This window comes from Carassius carassius, chromosome 24, assembly GCF_963082965.1.
Source record: "Carassius carassius chromosome 24, fCarCar2.1, whole genome shotgun sequence".
Taxonomy (NCBI): domain Eukaryota; kingdom Metazoa; phylum Chordata; class Actinopteri; order Cypriniformes; family Cyprinidae; genus Carassius; species Carassius carassius.
The window spans coordinates 12,583,918-12,606,218 of NC_081778.1; the positions used below are offsets into that span (position 1 = coordinate 12,583,918).

Below are 22,301 nucleotides of genomic sequence, written 5' to 3' on the forward strand. Positions count from 1 at the left end.
CCATAAATGCAGGGAATCTAGGATAAAACCTAAGCATGCAAACTTTTGTTCCAGCCACCAAAGACAGATTTGCAAATAACCTGCCTGATTTATCTCAACTGCTATGTGCACCCATAAATACACATGAACTAGATGAAATGACCGGCAACATGGGCACTATTTTCTCTAATACATTAGAAGCTATTGCCCCCATCAAATTGAAAAAGGTTAGAGAAAAAACGTTTTGTGCCATGGTATAACTGTAATACTCACTCTCTCAAGAAAGAAACGCGTAGTCTTGAGCGGAAGTGGAGAAAAACTAAATTAAAAGTTTTTAGAATTCCGTGGAAAAAACAGTATGTCCAGCTATAGACAGGCTCTAAAAACTGCTAGGGCAGAGCATATCCACAAACTCATTGAAAATAACCAAAACAATTCAAGGTTTTTTTTTAAGCACAGTGGCTAAATTAACAAATAACCAGACGCCACCTGATTCAAATATTACATCAATGTTTAATAGTAATGACTTTATGAATTTCTTCACTGATAAAATAGATAACAGCAGAAATACAATAACAAATGTAGATTCTACAGTGTCTACTACTTTAGTTTCATCCATCGCACCCAAAGATAAACTGCAGTCCTTTACAACTATAGGACAGGAAGAGCTAAATAAACTTATCACTGTATCTAAACCAACAACATGTTTATTAGATCCTGTACCCATTAAATTACTGAAAGAATTGTTACCTGTAGCAGAAGAACCACTTCTCAACATTATTAACTCATCGTTATCTTTAGGTCATGACCCAAACCCGTTCAAGCTGGTGGTTATTAAGCCTCTTATTAAGAAACCACAACTAGATCCTAGTGAACTGGCAAATTATAGGCCCATTTCAAATCTTCCATTTATGTCAAAAATTTTTGAAAAGTTGTGTCTGCTCAATTGAGCTCCTTCCTGCAAAAATGATCTGTATGAAGAATTTCAGGACCCACCTTAGCACAGAAACTGCACTTGTTAAAATTACAAATGACTCGCTTCTTGCATCAGATCAAGGCTGCATCTCATTGCTAGTTTTACTTGATCTTAGTGCTGCGTTTGGCACTATAGATCAGGACATACTCATAGATCGATTACAAAACTATACAGGTAATCAAGGGCAGGCTCTAAGATGGTTTAGATTCTACCTGTCTGATCACTACCATTTTGTTTATTTAAATGGGGAGTCATCTCATTTATCACCAGTAAAATATGGAGTGCCACAAGGATCTGTGCTAGGTCCTCTTCTATTTTCAATATACATGTTGCCCCTTGGTAATATTATTAGAAAATACGTGGTTAGTTTCCACTGTTATGCTGATGATACTCAACTATATATCTCAACGAGACCAGATTAAATTTCTAAATTATCTGAGCTAACAGAGTGTGTTAAAAATTTAAAAGATTGAATGACCAATAATTTTCTCCTATTAAATTCGGATAAGATAGAGATATTACTTATTGGACCAAAAAACAGTACACAGAATCTAGTAGACTAGTTTGCAAATAGACGTATGAACTGTTACTTCCTCTCCAGTCTGGATCCAGAACACCCGAGAAGAGATGATGCCAACCCCTCAGTGGACCTCAGATAATGCTAACACTGAAACATACAGAACTTACAAATATTGCTACTTACTATGCAATCAAATAATAAATGCTGTTGACTATGACTTGTATTATTTTTTCTGAAAATTCCTATCATATGCACATAAACTGACAGTCACCACTTATAAGCTACTACTAAATATTTTAGAAACTTAATTTTCTGTAAAGTTGCTTTGCAATGATTTATATCGTAAAAAGCGCTATACAAATATACTTGAATTGAATTGAATTGAAAAGTCATTTCTAACTTAATGCACTGGGAGGCATTGTGGAGCATTTTAACCAAGCGGCAGCCTCATGCTCTCTCTCCTGAAGCCAACAAGGAAGTGACTAAAAAATAAATAATAGTAATTATCCAAAAATGTTAACCTTTGCATTTAGACAGCTATAACAAGGTCAATTTAAAATATGATCTAGAGATGTAGTGTCCCCAAAAGCTTATGAATCCTCAAAGAAAACTCAAAACTTTGTTAACTTGTGCATCATATGATATAGCCTAATTGACAGCATATACAGTACATACCATGTCATAGCTCATTATCATATGATTCTAAACAAGCATGCAAAATTTTATGGAGACAAGACAAAAATGGATACTGTAGTAGTTTTAAAGGTTAAAAACATGGCCTGGTTTCACAGACAGAAAAAGATCAGACAGTGCATGTTTCTTTCAGCTGAAACATCTAAGTCTTTTATTTTAGTCTGGGATTAGGTCTAAAAAAATAAGTTTTAGTCTGAGATTAGGCCTAAACCTTGTTTGTGAAATCGGGGGTATGTCTATAGTAAATTCCCAGAAATTGCAATTATAACCACTAGGATGGCATCAAACATTTATTAAAAGTTTACCAATGCATTTATACAGACATGTCAATTTTTACAATTATGCCACATTGTGATTAAAATTAAACCTGAAAAATCTTGCCATAAACAGCAGACTACAGCAAGCATTTTGTTAGCTATCAGTTATTTTAAATACTATATCTACAACAAAGTGTGTGTTTTTGTGAGCAGCCTTAGTGTGTATTAATAAAGTATCTATTAAGATATATATTTAAACCCTTTCATTACTCTGTGTGTGATCTTATTCTAAATCATGGATATGATTTGGTGTCAGCTATTCAATTCACATTGGCCTAGACCCTAACAGCATAGAAGCCATAAAGGCCTTAAAGTACTTGAACTGCTAATCGCTGCCTGCAGCTTTATTTATTTTTTCTTGCAGCTGGCCAAAGGATTTAATGTGCACTGATTGTGCACTGTTGCATAGAGTTACAGTATACATGCAGGGCTAAACAGTAACAATGAGCCGACCAAAGGTCAGTTTTCTCGAATTTACAAGAATGGCTTGTGATAAGGAAAGCTGAAATCAGATCAGTAATGTTATGCATAATATGACTTAACATTTTATGAAGCATGTATATGAACAGCTTTCAGTTATAATCATTATTACAACTGTTGTTATTACTGCAATCAAAAACCTTATAGTAGAATAGTAGAATAATTTTTATGAAGTAAATATTAAATGAATATATATTCATTTCAAAAGTTTGGGATCAGAATTGTAATGTTTTTATAATTAATCTTTATGGTCATTAAATTGATTAAAAGAAATACAATTTAAAATTATTTTCCATATTTATATCTATATTAAATTGTCCTTTTTTCATGTGATATCAAAGCTGAATTTTCAGCAACCATTACTTCACACTCCAGTGTCAAAGAAATCATTCTAATATGCCAATTTGGTGCTCAATAAATATATATATAAAAATCGATGCGCTTCAGAAAGGCGGGCATAGAGGAAAATAATGTGTTTTTGAACCTTAAACCGGATAAATACATTATATTACACCAAACCCACAAAATAATGTTCTTATTTAGCAACATCATATATGACCCCTTTAATATTTTTGAGGAAGCATATTTAGTTATTCAGGACACTTAGAAAGTGAAAAAAAAAAAAAATTCTTGAAATACAAATCTTTAGTAACATACTAATAAATAGTATAATGTACAGTCACATTTGATCAATTTAATTGCTGAATAAAAGTATTAATTAAAAAATCAGAAGCTTACTGACCCCAAACATTTGAATGGTTATGTATGTATGTACTGTTATAATGGTTATATATTAAAACAGTATAATACTGTATACATAAAATTTGACTCATACAAAACATTTAGGTGGCTAGGTAAAGGTACAATTTTGACAGGACAATTACAAATCTGAACTACTGCCCCAATCAGTCCTTGAAACATATATTTGAAATGTTAATAATCAACTTGTTTAACAACAGTCTGAGAATAGTCATTTATATATTTTAATATGCATGCATTTCATACAAGCCGCGCACAGTTATGTGCTCATGGGTGTAGTTGTACACTCTTATTGAGATTTATAAAGTTTTGTTAAGCAAGAAGCTGCATGTGAAAAAATACCCAGAACCATTTTCCAGGGAAGATACACAATCATTATTTAGGGAATTGGGCAATATGAAAAAAAAATATATAAAAGTCCAGGAATAGTGGGTGACTGAAATGAAATTTACACCCGATTTCTGCTAGCTTATGCTCTTCCCTCTATCCTGACTAATGCAGAAGTGTGGTGAGGTGGTCAGAATTGAAGGGATTCTATGAGAAACAGGCTAAGCAGGAGTGCTGATTGTTGCATGTGTGTTTTGTGTAATTACACTGTCTGGTGGCCTGTGGTGGGAGGGTCTGGGGTTGCATGAGTAATTGAAACAGACTCGTTAACCTTTTGACTTTTGAGAAAAGAGTTATGAAAACAAACAGTTCGAAACAACTGTTTGATAGTTACTGGCTCCAGCAGTAAACTTTGACCTGAGGTGCTGTGCAGCATCAAAGACCCTGGCAAAGTTTGATGTGAACCAGTGTGTGGGGATCTTTAGAGCTGGACATTGACAGACATTGTATGAGAAGAGTGCAGGAACACCATCTGAGATGATCTTAATTTTTTACTGGCACAAACTTTTAAATGCAGGGAGTTGTTGACACAATGACTAATACTCCATTCTAATCCATTAATGTCATGTATAGTAAGTGCAGGCTGTGGATAGATTCTTTGTTCTCAATAGAAATGAGTTTGCTTGGCAGAATCATAGTACTTTTTGTGTTTTATTGCCATTGTTAAAAGTTACTGTACAGTACACATTTAATACTGAACTGAAGTTCCCAATTATAGTCGATTCATACTATACAGCTTGAATACAGCTAATCTTTGGTGTCATGGTGAAATAACTGTCCTTGATGACAGGTTTAGAGTTTAAGTTTAAGTAAAAAAAAATTATATTTTTTTTTATATTATATGAAACCAACATGAATACAAAAAGAATGTTTCTAAGAACTTGGCACATGTATAAAACTAGATTTTTTAAATAAATATTTTTTCTTTTTTATTATGGGCAGTCTTATTTTTTATTGATTGAGAGCATTATGGTTTTACAGATACTGCCCTCTCATTGCCTTTGCATGTCATAACCACTACGTGAGCAACCTTATCATGTGATGTGTGCCAAGCACAAATGTAGTGTGACCCACTGGGCAATTTACTTTCAGGTTTTGGTAGTTCAGTTGCCAACAGCTTCATGTTTCATTTTTATACATTATTTCATTATTCTTTAATGCTTGTTTGCTGTTACAGTGACCCTGAACTCAAATAACTACAATCAGCTATCAAATAACACTAAACCACACATTCTGGAGCTGCCAGAGGGAGAACTTTTGCTACAGGTGAGCTCATATGTGTCCTGTAAAACCTTAACATTTGAATCAAACATCAAAAACAAAATACAATTTATTTAGAATGATATTTATTAGAAGGATAACTTCTTTTTATAGGCTATAAAGGTTTTGTGTTGGTGGTCACCTCCAATGGCACAATCTTCTATGCTTGTTCCACCATTGAGGATTACTTGGGGTTCCATCGGGTTTGTACTGGTTGTGGGGGTAGAAGGAACTGCAGCTCAAAGGGTTTATGCTTGTATGAATTGGCCTTCTGGCACCTTCTATTCAAGAAAGAACAAACAATCCATGTTTTGTTTGGTGCAGTGCACACATTACTTCTCCATTTTGTGATTATACTCTCTCAGAAACATTTAAGCAGAGGTGGAAAGAGTACAAAAATATTCTACTCAAGTAAAAGTACCATTACATTAATGAAATTTTACTTAAGTACAAGTAAAAGTACCAGTCTAAAAATCTACTCAAGTAAAAGTAAAAAGTAGCTCATTTAAAATTTACTCAGAGTAAAAATTACTTAGTTACATTTTAACAGTGGGAGGGAGTCAAAAATGGGACAGGCCAAGGGTGTCAAACTCAGTTCCTGGAGGGCCACAGTCCTGCACTGTTTAGATATAACCCTAGTTAAACACACCTGATCCAGCTAATCTAATCATTTAGGTTTATTTGAAAACTACATGATATGTGTGCTGGAGCAGGGTTAGAACTAAACTCTGCAGGGCTACGGCCCTCCAGGAACTGAGTTTGACACCCCTGGGATAGGTCTATTAATCTCAAACTACAACCCGAATTCCGGAAAAGTTGGGACGTTTTTTAAATTTTAATAAAATGAAAACTAAAGGAATTTCAAATCACATGAGCCAATATTTTATTCACAATAGAACATAGATAACGTAGCAAATGTTTAAACTGAGAAATTTTACACTTTTATCCACTTAATTAGCTCATTTAAAATTTATGTCTCAAAAAAGTTGGCACGGGGGCAACAAATGGCTAAAAAAGCAAGCAGTTTTGAAAAGATTCAGCTGGGAGAACATCTAGTGATTAATTAAGTTAATTGATATCAGGTCTGTAACATGATTAGCTATAAAAGCTTTGTCTTAGAGAAGCAGAGTCTCTCAGAAGTAAAGATGGGCAGAGGCTCTCCAATCTGTGAAAGACTGCGTAAAAAAATTGTGGAAAACTTTAAAAACAATGTTCCTCAACGTCAAATTGCAAAGGCTTTGCAAATCTAATCATCTACAGTGCATAACATCATCAAAAGATTCAGAGAAACGTAAGGGACAAGGCCGGAGACCTTTATTGGATGCCCGTGGTCTTCGGGCTCTCAGACGACACTGCATCACTCATCGGCATGATTGTGTCAATGACATTACTAAATGGGCCCAGGAATACTTTCAGAAACCACTGTCGGTAAACACAATCCTCCGTGCCATCAGCAGATGCCAACTAAAGCTCTATCATGCAAAAAGGAAGCCATATGTGAATATGGTCCAGAAGCGCCGTCGTGTCCTGTGGGCCAAGGCTCATTTAAAATGGACTATTTCAAAGTGGAATAGTGTTTTATGGTCAGACGAGTCAAAATTTGACATTCTTGTTGGAAATCACGGACGCCGTGTCCTCCGGGCTAAAGAGGAGGGAGACCTTCCAGCATGTTATCAGCGTTCAGTTCAAAAGCCAGCATCTCTGATGGTATGGGGGTGCATAAGTGCATACGGTATGGGCAGCTTGCATGTTTTGGAAGGCTCTGTGAATGCTGAAAGGTATATAAAGGTTTTAGAGCAACATATGCTTCCCTCCAAACAACGTCTATTTCAGGGAAGGCCTTGTTTATTTCAGCAGGACAATGCAAAACCACATACTGCAGCTATAACAACAGCATGGCTTCGTCGTAGAAGAGCCTGCCTGTAGTCCAGATCTTTCACCTATAGAGAACATTTGGCGCATCATTAAACGAAAAATACGTCAAAGACGACCACGAACTCTTCAGCAGCTGGAAATCTATATAAGGCAAGAATGGGACCAAATTCCAACAGCAAAACTCCAGCAACTCATAGCCTAAATGCCCAGACGTCTTCAAACTGTTTTGAAAAGAAAAGGAGATGCTACACCATGGTAAACATGCCCCGTCCCAACTATTTTGAGACCTGTAGCAGAAATCAAAATTGAAATGAGCTCATTTTGTGCATAAAATTGTAAACTTTCTCAGTTTAAACATTTGCTATGTTATCTATGTTCTATTGTGAATAAAATATTGGCTCATGTGATTTGAAAGTCTTTTAGTTTTCATTTTATTAAAATTTAAAAAACGGTATTTCCGGAATTCGGGTTGTAGTTGTTTTTAATTAAAGGAATCAGTTATTTAGAATAATAATACATTTGGGCTGTTGCCAGGGAAATCAGTATCAACAAACTCATCTTTTAATGCAGAGGAAATGCAGAAGATTCATTGGAAGTGGCATTTAGATGTATCACACTGTGTAGTGCTGGACAAGAATGCATTTAACCGGCAGTTACAAATGCATGAATAATGTTTTGATATACAAGACATAAAATGTTGAATACTCATTTGAAATGATAAGAAATTAATTATTTAAAAAAATCAAAAGATAGCCTACTTTAAATGTTCGGGAGTATAAGTCATTCTACGAAAGCACTGTATAACTGATATAGGCTTATTTTTTTATAATTTTTTTTTCCTTTTTATTCAAAACAATTCCATACATTCTTAATATATCAGAAAATATCTCGTTTCTCAAATATGTGTAGGTAAACGCGTTTTGCACCTTTATAGATTGTTATTTGATCAATATATGGAAATGTAGTGTAATCTATTAACTACACATAAAAACCTGACTTTTTACTTAAGTGCCATATCATGCCATAAAATATTTTTAATACGACTGAATTTGCATTTAATGTAAATTTTAATAACAATATTGTAAGATACTTATTTTAACACTTTCATTTTACAGAGAGTAAAGAACATTTACATTATCAAAAAACATTTTCATTCAGTCTAGCCAGAGTTCAGGCACTCTCAAAAACTCCCATTAAAATCACTGAAGCACTTTACATTATGAAACGAATATCTTACTTACATTCGTACGCACATCTGCACTTTTTGTTGTTTCTGATGAGAGAATTCGCTAAATAATTCAGTCAGCGAGCAAGTGAACAAAACACTGCGTTTCAGTGATGACTCTTCTGGACGTCTCTGATTGGCCATTGCATCCATCAGCGCAACAGAATAGTTTCTGATTGGTTATCATGAAGCGTTGTACGAACGCGTCTGTCTCTGGCTCAGCGCCAGCCAGCGAACGCAGATTTGAATTTAGCAGCTGATGCTGTGCACTGAACGATCTATTCTCACCGCTGTGATTGTATCAAATATATAAAAAATATTATTCTGCAATTTTTTTTTCGTTTGGAAGCTGCATTTAAAATCCACTTGGCTCAGAAATCTGAGGGGGCACGTGCCCCCTCACTTTGAATGGGCACGACGCCTCTGATTCTAAATGCATTTTAGGAGACTGAATCACACAGTGAAAGAACGCACTATAAATGCGCGCGCACATCATTAAAACAAAAATAGCACACTCCTCACCACTGTCTTTTTGGCTAATTTGTGCAAAACCTCTTGCTAAAATGTCAAAGCTTCATTTTAACCACCAATGCAACGATGCAATTATTTAGCTTACCTCTTCTTGCGAAGGGTTGATGTCTTGTCGAGATTTTATAAGCTGCTAGTTTGGTCTTCCTAGGCAAGTACAGTTTACACTGCATAATAGAGCATACATATGGCCAGGGGTTCACTTCATTTCCTTCGAGTTCAACTTCAGAATATGACGGGGTTTCGTTTTCAGCGGTGTGTGCACCACTAACGCCTGTTTTGTCCGTCTGCATCTTTCTTGTGATTTTAGCGCCAGTTTGCCCTCCTGCCCATTTACTGCCGTAGTTTCCAGGGAGCGATTTATTTTTTTTATTTTTATTTTTTTTTACTCAGTAATTAATGTGTTTTAAAATGTAGCGAAGTACAATACTTCAATCAAAATATACTTAAGTAAAAGTAAAATTACAAATTTAAAAAATTACTTAGTATTAGTACACAAAAAAGCTACTCAATTACAGTAACGCGAGTAAATGTAATTCGTTACTTTCCACCTCTGCATTTAAGGCCCTATTTTAACGATCTAAACGCAAAGTGTAAAGTGCACGGCGCAGGTGCACTCAGGGCGTGTCCAAATCCACTAGGCGCATGGTCTAAACGGGTTGTCCCTATTCTCTTAATGAGTAATGGGTGTTTTTTTGGCTGTAACGTGTAATAAACCAATCAGAGTCTTATCTTCTATTCCCTTTAAGAGCCAGTTGCGCTCGTGCCATGATGGATTTGCTATTTATACGGCAAAATTTGGCAGGCGCAAAGACAGAACGCATCTCCGAGATGAAACAGAGCTGCTCATGTGCAAGCAAATAGATAACCTAATTCTAATACATGCGATGACTATTCATTATGACATGTATATATGACATATATATATATACACCGTATTTTCCGGGCTATAAGTCGCACTTTTCTTCATGGTTTGGCTGGTCCTGCGACTAATAGTCAGGTGCGACTTATTTATCAAAATTAAATTGACATTCACCAAGAGAAATGAACTAAGTCAAATGAATCAAGAGAAAACATTACTGTCTACAGCAGCCAGAGGGCACTCTATGCTGCTCAGTGCTCCTGTAGTCTACACTGAGCAGCACAGAGCGCCCTCTCGCGGCTGTAGACATTAATGTTTTCTCTTGGTTCTCGGTTCTAATTAAATGCGACTTACAGTCCTGTGCTACTTATATATGTTTTTTTCCTCATCATGTCGTATTTTTGGACTGATGCGACTTATACTCAGGTGCGACTTATAGTCCAAAAAATATGGTTTATATATTTAATTAGCCTACAAAAAATTCTAATGCATTGCAATCCTCTCATTTTAATATTTGGCATGTTTGTGTGCGGCTGTGCGTCCCAGTGTTTAATAAGCAGCGTGTACACGCATTGTGGACCCGCCTATACTAACACGCTCTTTAAATAACAAAGAAAAAAAATTGCATGAGACTTTAGACCAGGTTTGAGTTGGTCTATGGTGCAGTCTATTTTCAGCTCCTTAAAATAGCAATGCGCCAGCAGTGCGCCTGAACACACCTCTTTTTTAGACCAGCACGCCCATGGGCACACAAATGAGCGAAAATGCATTTGCTAATTAAACGATGTGGCGCTGGATGGGAAAATGCGAACAGTGCCGGACTGAAACTAGCAAACACACTTGAGCTGCACTTGCGTCGCTTTGCGCCGGGTGTATTATAGGGCCCTTAGGGTTTATTACATTAAGCATTATACACCTGATTTGATCCATTTTACTTGACTCGGATGTTGTTGTGAATCACCAGTGGAAGGAGATCTTATTCAGTTTTTTAGATTCCTCATAGCAGTTTTAGAATTTATTGTGTGTGAAATTTCAGCTTCTTCTCACAAACATGATTCTAGAAACACATCCTCACACCAATCAGAAGTCAAGCTGTAAACAGATGCTTACTTGAATTAGATTGTTTTGGTGTCAGCCTCTGAACAAATTTAGATAAAAACAGTCTTTATTTCAGCCTTGAGATTCAGATTTCTTAATTCAGTTTGGAACATTTTCTAACTGTAATGAGCAGCTGTGAAGCTACTTGGGGTGAAGTCGATATGTTTGTTTTGCAGTCAGATCTCATCCATCAGATTGTTTATGAGCTCATTCACATTGAAGACCAGGCTGAGTTTCAGAGGCAGCTCCACTGGGTGCACAACCCCAGCTGCATCCCAGACACCGGACAGCTAGTACAAGTTAGAAACTAACTATCTCTCCAGACAGACCATGAGCAGACCCGGGCATTGTGCCTGCACAAGTGAAAGATTCTGTCCCCATTCCATCAACACAAAGAGTCAAAGAAGATGGACTGCCTGAGTCTGCAAAGTTTGACAAAGTTCCATTGTGAGAGACAAAACATTTCAGTCTACAATTTTCAGGAAATAAATCCATGCATAACATGAATTTTGAGCAATAAAAATAACACATTTTTGTAACATAATGGATCTGAAATATAATCAGTGTTCATGTAGTGAATAGTTTGATAAGGATAATGTTAAATATTTGTTTCTTAGAATAAATAAGATGTTTGAGTGATTAAAAAAAAAGGTTTTAACTAACACCCCACTAAATTTCAAGCTGTCTGAATGTTACACAAGATGTTTTCTTTTCAGTTATGTGTGCTCTGAGATTTCAGATTCATATGTTTAAGAGCCTCTTATAGCTAGTGTTCAAATGCTATGCAAGATTGCTCTGGTTTCAGTTTGGGCTTTTTATTCTCAACCAAGCTGGATCCGTTTTCATTAGAGATCTGACATTTGACAATTTGAAAGGCCTGTTATTGTCTCAGTTATATACAGCACACACGCTTAGCAATAATCCAGCCATCAGCAAGGACACTACCTCCAATGTGTTATATACATTTTTACACAGCAAGGACCAAAATTCTGCCACCGATGCAGGGGCATTATCTTCCTGTTTTTTACATGATGTAATCTTAGACATTTTTGTATGAATTACTTTTCTCTATATACAAGTTTTGTTTTGTTTTTGTCAAGCTTCAATGATGCACCACTGTCTCAGATGCACTACAGTCCAGAGCAGTTGCCACCAGAGAACTCCACCTTTCTGGAGCTAAATTTTGTTTGCAGGCTAAGATGTCTTTTGGACTACTCATCTAGCTTTCTTGTAAATTGAAAATTATCATAAATAAAAAAGTAAATAAATAAATGTATGCCAGATTAAAGAGATGGGTCTTTAATCTAGATTTAAACTGACAAGATTATGTCTGCCTCCTGAACAACATTAGGTAGATTCTTCCAGGGTTTGGGCACTAAATAGGAAAAGGATCTGCTGCTTGCACTTGATTTTGATATTCTAGGTATTGTCAAATGGCCAGAGTTTTGAGATCGCAGCCAACATGAAAGACCATAATGCCATAAGAGCTCACTCAAGTGCAGAGGAGCTAAACCATTTAGGGTTTTATAAGTAATTAGCAAGATTTTAAAATGTGAACAATGTTCAATAGGGAGTCATTGCAGAGTTGACAGAACTGGGATAATATCGTCATACTTGCTGGTTCTATTAAGAACTCTAGCTGCTGCATTTTAGACCAGCTGGAGATTGTTTATTAAGCGCGCATAGTAACCACCCAATAAATCATTACAAAAATCTAACCTTGAGGTTATGAACGCATGAATTAACATTTCTGCATTTGACACTGAGAGCATAGGTCGCAATTTATATATATATTTTTTTAAGATGGAAAATTTGGTTTTACAAATGCTAGAAACATGGTTTTCAAAAGAAAGATTGCTATCATATAGCACACCTAGGTTCCTAACTGATGAAGAAGAATTGACAGAGCAGCCATCAAGTGTTAGACATTGTTCTAGGTTATTACATGCAGAGGTTTTTGGTCCAATAATCAATACCTTTGTTTTTTTTTCTCATAATTTAGCAGTAAGAAATTACTAGTCATCCAGTTTTTTATATCAAGCATCATCATCATCATAACAGTGAAAGCTAACACCATGTTTCCTGATGATATTTCCCAAGGGTAACACATAAACCGTGGAGAGCAGTGGTCCTAGTACTGAGCCTTGTAGTATTCCATACTGTACTTGTAATCAATATGATACCTCTTTATTCACTGCTACGAATTGAGTCAGATAAGTAAGATTTGAACCATTCAATGCAATTCCATCTGTGCCAACATGATTTTGTAGAATACACAAAAGAATGTTGTGGTCGATAGTGTCAAACATTATGCTAAGATCCAGTAGCACTAATAGAGAAATACAACCATGATCAGATGATAATAGCAGGTCATTTGTATCCATAAAGGATACTGCCTTTTCTAGTATTTTTACAGAAAAGGGAGATTTGAGATCAGTCTGTAATTACAGTAATTGTGTAATTATAATTATTACTATTGGATTTGCTAAGGAAAATCTGGAAGATTATTTACAAAGCAGTCTTTTGTGTAGAAGTGATGGTTCAACCATATTTGTAACAAGAAGTTGAGTTTGCAGCTTTAGCTATATATCTAGTCTTGTAATATCTACAAGACTAGATATTAATCCGAGATGATATCACTCTGCTGTAGAATTTCAACACCATTACCATCAATTCCATGTGACAGTATTAAATATAAAGTATGTTTACAAAAATGAGTAAAGGAAGTGATCATAAAATAGCAAGGCCTGGTGTTATATTATGAGAAGGCTCATGTGGAATCTGCGTATATGAATTATTTTCTGTGCTAATTTATTTATACATTTGAACTAAATACTGTGGAATGTATTTACATAGGATCAAATATGTTAAATAGATGGCTTGTATTTTTATAGACCATGAAATTTAAGGCGTGTTTGAAGTTGCTGTATGGGCAGAATTAAAGGACAGCAGAAGGTAAACCAATCCATCCTCAGCTGGCTCTGTTTGCCCGGGCCTGCCCTCTGCAGCCGCCATCCATACTGGGGATCCGCACCAAGAGCTGCATTTTCAAAACCAAGCATAAGCTGGATTTCACGCCAACTGCGTATGATGCAAAGTGAGACAAATTAACCCTATCAATCATGTATGAATAAACTTTTGTTTTTTTGTTTTCCACTTTAATTTGTTTCAGTTGACTTGTAGATTTGTTAAAGTTAAAATTGACTGAGGGTAGCACTCTAAACTTTAAAAAAATAATTGGCTTGTGATTTGTTGCTGTATTCCTCTGATCTCATATCATCTCTTGCATGCAAAGCTATATGTTTTTTTGTTCCTCCACAGAGGGAAGATTGTTCTTGGCTACACGGAAGAAGAGCTGTGTTACCGCGGTTCAGGCTATCAGTTCATCCATGCAGCTGACATGCTCTATTGCACCGAGAACCACATACGGAGTAAGAGTCCCTTAAATCCATGTGTATAAAAAAATGTACACTCACCTCATGTGCTCCCACCGCTGGGTTTTAACATTTCTTCTGTCTATGAGTAGAGGTCTAACTGTTTTGAAGATAAATGTATCACTCCTAAAGTGACCATTCACACAAAAAAGAAAAATGATTTAGTCACACTCATGTTGTTCCAAGACGTATTCAAAACATACATTTTTGAATGAATTTAATCATTTCTCCCCTGCAGTGATGAGGAAGGGTGAATGATGCATAAATTTTAAAAGTGTTTTTCTTAGTTTGTATTTGGCCTAGGATTCTCCTTTCTCCGTTCGTGGTGATTGTCTTTCCTGCTGGCACAATCGTTATAGCCCTGTCGCTTCTCTGCTGATATACTGTGAAAACACCGTATCTCCCCACTCATGGAGGGGATTGTTACTGTCTGGTTTCACTGATTATAATTTTATTTTTATTTTCTCATTTTGGGGTTGACACTCACTGTTGTTTAGAGCGCAAAACTGTGTTTGCTCTGTGCGAGTTTGTCTCCCCTGTTGTTGAATTGAGTTTTTGTTTTATTTTAAGTCTTTGCATAACATTTGTGATTGCTTATTCATTGTTACTGTTTTCTGCTTTAACACTTTACTGTGATACCATTGAACCATATATATATATATATATATATATATATTACTTTCTTTCAGGTGCTGGGGTCCCCTGGTTGAAGGATTTCTTGTGGTGGTGCTGCTGCTCCTCCAAACGTTTGCCGTGTGACACTTTTGAAGCATTTTGGTGGTGTGATCTGAGTGCATGGTGGTTGGTGTGTGTGTGTGTGTGTTTGTGAGTGTGCTTTTGGCTAACTTGTTTGGTAATCACTCCTCCTGAGGTGTACCTCAGCCCTGTAAGTCTGTAGTTCCTCTTCAGGAACTCGAGCTGCGTCGAGAACGTTTGGGGAACACGTCCAGCGTGACGTCTCTGAATAATGTGTATAATCAGTCCAAAGGAAGGGCTCGTCCTATCTCCACCCATGTTTACTAGATCTAGAGCTCGTTCTCGAGGCTTGGAAACCAGCGCTGCGGTTTCTTCGCCCTCTGAGACAGCTTGCTGCTGCTGCTGCATGCTCTCTCGCCGGGCACACTCTGAGGAGTGTATCCGTACATGCGATCTTGCGGTTGCGGTCGCGCTGGGGCACGGCGGCGACCGCATTCGCAGGAATCGCACATGATCTGGCGAACGGGTAGGAGACGGCTCGTCTTATCTCCACCCGTGTTCACTAGATCTAGAGCTCGGTCTCGAGGCTTGAAAACCCAAGCTGTGGTTTCTTCGTCCTCGGAGGCAGAGCTTGCTGCAGCATTCATCTTTCTCTGAGGAGATTGATGTTGTCTGTGTGACTGAGTAGCATATACAAAAAAATAAAACATAGACATGCACGCTGCCGAGGCAACGCGTGTATTACATTGTTTCATCTTTATGTGAGTTTTTTTTTTCTACACCAGACCGTGTTGACTCATCTGGTTGTTGACTACTTTATATTAATATTTATCTGACTATGTGAAGTTAGATGTGCAGGGGCTCTAGGGATGTAATTTCTTATGTGAGAACATGTGTGTACCGCTCTTCCTCTGAGGAGGTTGAGGCGGTCAGGGGCTGCTGGGCGGAGCAGTCCCAACCATGTTCCAGCCCCTCGTGCCGGGGTGTCACTTTTGTACTCCGCAGACGCTAGAGTCAGAGTGGCGCTCCCAGGCCGAAGGCTTCTAGTGGAAAGCAGTTCTACGGACCGTTGTTTTCGCTGGATAGCCTTCATCATAACGTCCTGACGCGTAAGGCCTAGGACGTTTTGAGGGCCAGCTCCCTCTGGGGAAGAGTGGTGTACACCGCATTACACGGTGCCCTTCTCTCCTCAGTGCCCTCAGGAGATCGATCTGCCAACCCTGCCGGTGTTCCAGGGCGTAGCAGTCTCCAGTGAGCGTTTCTCTCAGTTACCGCCCGGAAACGTAGCGGTGCTGAGAGGCTCGCTACCTCTACGGAGGTCTCTAGAGCAGCTAGTATGGTCGTCCCCTGCCGGTCCGCCGCCTCAGGGCACCGAGCTAGTGACTCTAGGCACACCAGAGGCCAGTCTCGCGAGACTGGTTCCCTTAGGAGGTCACATGACGGTGTGGGAGCCACTGCCAAGTGTACTTCACGGGGTCCTGCCCCGAGCAGGCTCTGTTCTAGTCTTCCTAGCAGACGACGTGGGTCTGAGGACCGTCGTTTTTAGGAGACTTCAGCTACGAGAGTCCTGATGCTGCGGCTCACGACCTCGGAGGGCAGGCCCCTTTGGGGAAGAGCGGTATACACCGCATTACACTGTGCCCGTCTCTCCTCAGTGCCCTCAGGAGATCAATCTGCCAACCCTGCCGGTGTTCCAGGGCACAGCGGTCTCCAGCGAGCGCTTCTCTCAGGTACTGCCCGGAAACGTAGCGGTGCTAAGAGGCTCGCGACCTCCTGGGAGGTTTCCAGAGCAGCTAGTTTGGCTGTCTCAGTGGGTCCTGCACACTGTAGTGAGAGGCCACAGAATCCAGTTCTGGTGGGCCGCAAGCAGGCTCTGGTAATGGAACAGAAGTAGACTCTCTCTGAGGATGGAGACCATCGATGTGGTCCCTCCTTGGGTTGCAGAGTCTGGGTCCTACAGCCGGTACTTCACTGTTCCAAGGAAGAATGAGGTGTTGTGTCCTTTTCTAGATCTGTGCTTTTTGAACCTCTCAGTCAGGGGACTGAAGTTTGGCATGCCTGCACAGGCCAAGTCCGAGGACTGGTGTGTCACAATCTATCAAAAGATGCACTTATCTCCATCCTTCTTCATCGGAAGTTCCTGAGGTTTGCTTTTGGGGGCAAAAGCCTACCAATACGGATCTTCCACTGGCCTTGCACTCTCACCCCACACTTTCACGACTCAACCACATTGACGATTGGTTGATATCAGCATCTGAGCAGATGACGGTTCTGCACCGAGATGTCGTTCTCGCTCACATGAAAGAGCTGGGGTTAAGACTTAACGCCAAGAAAAGTGTGCTTTCTCCAGTTCAGAGAACCACTTATCTGGGCATGGTGTGGGATTTGACCACGATGCAGGCACGTATGTCACCTGCTCGGATCGAGTCGATCCTCACTGCAGTCGCGAGAGTGAAAGAAGGCCGGTCACTCACTGTCAAGCAGTCACGGAGATTGCTGGGTCTGATGGCAGCTGCGTCCAACGTGAATACTATTGGCCTGCTGTACATGAGACCCCTACAGTGCCTTGGATATGTGGAGGAAGCCTTGGTTCTTGTCTCAGGGCCCGGTGCTGGGAGCTCCTTGTCGCTGCGGGATGCTAGCGACAGACGCGTCCCTCACCAGCTGGGGTGCGGTCATGAGTGGCCACCCTGCCTGCGGTCTGTGGAGTGGTCGCCATCTGACATGGCACATCAACTGCCTGGAGATGCTGGCCGTGCTTCGTGCACTTCGTTATTTTCTCCCAGACCTAAGAGGTCGCCATGTGTTGGTGCGCACCGACAACACAGCGGTGGTCTCTTACATCAACCACCAAGGAGGTCTGCACTCACGCCGTTTATACAACTAGCGTACCAGATCCTTGTGTGGGCCCAGGACGAATTCCTCTCGCTCAGAGCAGTTCACATTCCTGGGCATCTTAATATGGGAGCAGACATCCTGTTGAGGCAGGGGCCAAGGCCCGGGGAATGGCGGCTTCACACCGAGGTGATGAAGCAGAGTTGGAGAGTTTGGCCAGACTCGGGTGGATCTGTTTGCGACCCGAGACACATCGCACTGTCCCCTCTGGCTCATCCAGCTCCACTGGGGCTGGACGCCATGGTACAGACGTGGCCGAGGCTTCATCTGTACATTTTTTCCCCCGATTGCTCTGCTCTCTGAAGTTCTGGAGAGAGTGCGCCGGGACGGAGCCGGCTGCTGTTAGTAGCCCCGTTCTGGCCGGGCCGGGAATGGTTCCTGGGCCTGATTTCTCTTTTTGACTGCACTCCATGGGAGGTTCACATCAGGAGAGATCTCCTCTCGCAGGCGGAGGGTGCGCCCCCGCATGGAGCTTAGAGGCTGTAGGTGTGGTATCTGAGGAGGCACAACTCTTAGCTTCCCGTCTCTCAACCGATGTTGTAAGATCGTTCTCCAATCCAGAGCTCCCTCAATGAGGAAACTTTATGCCTTGAAGTGGAAGCTTTTCACTTCTTGGTGCGGAGACTGCCAGCTCGACCCAGTTAACTGCCCGGACGGTACAGTGCTGGAGTTCCTGCAGGCTCTCCGCAGCGTTGACCCACTCCACCCTGAAGGTCTACGTGGCGGCCATGGTGGCCTACCGCACCCCTCTCGGTGGCCAGTCAGTGAGCAGAAACCCTCTGGTTATATGTTTCCTCCATGGTGCGCTGAGGCTGAGGCCTCCGGCCAGAAGAAGCTTATGCTAAGCGGTGATCAGGATGCTATCCTAAGCCTTGAATCCTCTGATCTCCCCTCTCCTGGGGGTCAAGACTCACTCCTTATGAAGTTTGGCCATTGGACGGGTTGTCCCCGATTTCTGTCAGACTCCTTCTCCTTATCTTGCTTTAGCTGTGCTTTTCCATACCAGGCAGAGATTTGAAAGTCAACGCAGCTCGAGTTCCTGAAGAGGAACGTCTAAGGTTACGTATGTAACCCTGGTTCCTCGAAGGAACGAGACGCTGCATCGCAGTGCCACACTTCCGGCATCTCTGGCTGGCGCCTGCTTCATCCTTTGAGGCTGATTTCTGGCTTCGCCGCTCATGCTTTATGCTTCCTGGTCTCTGACGTCACCCGCCTATGACGTCTCGCCCTTCCTTTGGACTGATTATACACATTATTCAGAGACGTCACGCTGGACGCGTTCCCCAAACGTTCTCGGTGCAGCGTCTCGTTCCTTCGAGGAACCAGGGTTACATACGTAACCTTAGATGTTTTTTTTTGGTGTCTTTGTAAGCTGCATAAGTATTAGTTAGTTTTTTTGGTTTTTGTTTATTAGAACTTTTGTTAGCCATACATCTTTTCCAAGCCTTCAGACGCTGCCTGGTACAGTGGCTGCATTTTAATGTGATGTCTCGCTTTAAATTTTGTATTAATAAAGATTTTGTACATTTGATACCCACGTTTCTGCCTACCATCTTTTTAGAGAATCGAACCTGGGTGACCTAATCACAATCTTGTAGGTGTCACTTATATTTCCCTGGGTGAAATTCCCATGGGTGGCTTAGTCGAAGTTCCTTGTATTTGAAACCTGTTTCACTTCCCGCCACAGGTTGTTGATTGTAATTTTGAAATGGTGACAGAAGAATGTGGGAATACAGTGGTGGGGTTTAAGTGAATGATAGTCTGGCATACCTTACCAGAGAAAGGTTCACCAGAAGATCAAGTTATATGGCAGTTTAAAAAAAAATACAATTTATTAAATATTCACTTTAGTTAAATTGTCACTACTCAATTCTCTTACTTCTCTATGGTGACTTATGCCGAACTTCTCCAGTCGTTTAGTCTGCTTAACCCCCCTCCTTTTTTTGACATACGACTGCAAACCTGTGTACAGATCTACATTCACAAATCAAAAATCAAGGAGTAGAAACATAAATTCACTCATTACTTCCGTAGCTTTGTGATTTAACATTAAAGTTCAACTTTAAAAATCTCCTGTTGATTTACATTCATAGCATGCTCCTCATTCGAAAAGTAACAGGCAGAGATGAGATCATAATATTTGTATATTAATTGTGATTGGCCTGTATACTCGTATATTTTTGACTACTGAATTGTACAAATCTAGTATTAAGAATTTTCTGTGGAATAGTAGCTTTCAATATTGTTTTCCTTTAGGTGTCTTGCTTGATAACGAGTCCCTCTGTCTTCTGCAGGAACGAGGATGGTGAGGCAAACCTGAGAAAGCGTGCTATGATGCTACCCTTTAGATTTACTACAGGAGAAGCTGTTCTCTGTGACATGAACCTGCTCAGATCTCTAGGTAACACCATACCTTCTGATAAATCTGCTCTAGATGACAGTACCAAACCTAGAACAACTGGACCTGTAGACCCTGACTCCCTGCTGAGTGGAAGGGGGAGGAGGAACAATGTGGGATCTTCTCCAGTAACTGGCAAGAGAGTGTTCTTTTACTATCTGAAAATTCTGTTTTCAAACAAGAGCCAATCGTCAGTTTTGGAGGAGATTACAGCTGTGAGATACTGAACTTCATGGTGAGTTTAGGGATCAGCCCCCAAGATCTGAAGTTCCTCCAAGTTGAACTATTCCTCAGAGTTGACCTTGATGTTTGGAGTGATGTGGCAGACCTCACAGATGGCATCTTCTCCTATCTACAGCACTCTCTCAGGACAAAGACAGACTGTACAGTGTCTGGTGACAATGTGAAGAAGAAGGAGAAGGATCTCATCGGGAAGCCTGTGCAGACCTTCACACCTCCACAGCAAAGCGTCTGCATTTCTCTTACAGGATTCATGCGATCCTCTCACATTAGTATCTCAGGAACAACAGATGACTTTTATAACAGAACATCCTGAACCAAAGAAACAACATGCCACACAAATACATGTTGAATTGCAGGCCCATAACAGATCTCCAAAACAATCATCAAGGACATCAGCACAAAATTTCTCAATTGTTCAATGGGACAGGAGTCACACAATGCCAACTTTCACAAATAACAATCGAAAAACATCAGGTTCAGACGATGAGCCAACAGTCGCAGTGCTCATACCTTCCACCTCTCCATCCACTGGAATGTAAAACTGCGCACGTCAGCGACACTCAGCAGGTTCCTCCCCTCTTCCAACCAGAGCTTCAGCAGCCTGGATGCTTTTACCTGGAGACACCTCCTCTGGTTCAGTGTCACATGATCCTTCAGAATTCATTCTAACATGCTAATTTGTGCTAAAAGTGTCCTTGCTGAATAAATGTATAACCATAAACTTTTGAACAGCAGCATACATAACTCAACTCAACTCTGCTTTATTTTTAGAGCACGATTAACGCCATAAGTGAATACAAAGTGCTGAGAAAGATGAAAGAAAATACTGTAGAAACAAAAACATATCAATGCAAACATTTGACATAAACTTACAAAGCATTTGTAATCCTAAAGAAAAACAAGTTTTAAGCACACACTGAAATACACCCAATGCAGGAGAAGATTTTACAGACTGAGGTAGGTCATTCCAGAGCCTAGGAGCTGCAAGAGAGAATGTCTGATCAACTTTAAGGAACAATTGATTACTTAAGCAAAGAGATCTACTGGACGGACAAAGACTGATTAAATCAGTAACATGCAGGTGTTGTAAGCCATGCAGAGCCTTAAAAACATACAACTACAATCTGTGTTGAATTCTGTTTCGTATGATTAACCAGTGTGGAATGATTAGCACAGGAGTAATGTGCTCTTTCTTCTCAGCACCCGTTAAAATCTGGCAGCTGAGTTCTGAACAAGCTGCAAATGAGAGCGAGAAGCTTGACTCAAATCCAGATACAACACATTACACTAATCCAATTGGGATGACACAAGGGCATGAACAACCTTCTCCATATCTTCAAAAGAGAGCATAGACTTCAATTTAGATATTGGTCTAAGGTGGAAAAAACATTCTTAACAGCATTGCTTTGCTGGTCAAATTTAAGCTTAAAGTAAAAAATGAAACCAAGGTTTCTCATGCTAAGCAGTTTTCCCTCCAGGAAACAACTGCAAGCAGTCATCTCCACTAACTCCTTAATACCAAATAAAATCATCTCTGTATTACGCTCATTCAGTTGGAGAAAGTTATTCACCAACCAGCACTAAACCTCAGTCAAACATTCATGCAGGGACTGAATGGCACATTTACTGTATGCCCATTTTTCAGTAAATAAATTTGAGAATCATCGACATACAAA

The 22,301-nt window shown here is 39.9% G+C and overlaps 1 pseudogene; it reads left to right on the top strand.

Moving 5' to 3' along the window:
- The first annotated feature begins 4,219 nt into the window (after positions 1 to 4,219).
- On the top strand, positions 4,220 to 21,274 carry LOC132103799 (aryl hydrocarbon receptor-like; annotated as a pseudogene).
- Positions 21,275 to 22,301: the final 1,027 nt, after the last annotated feature.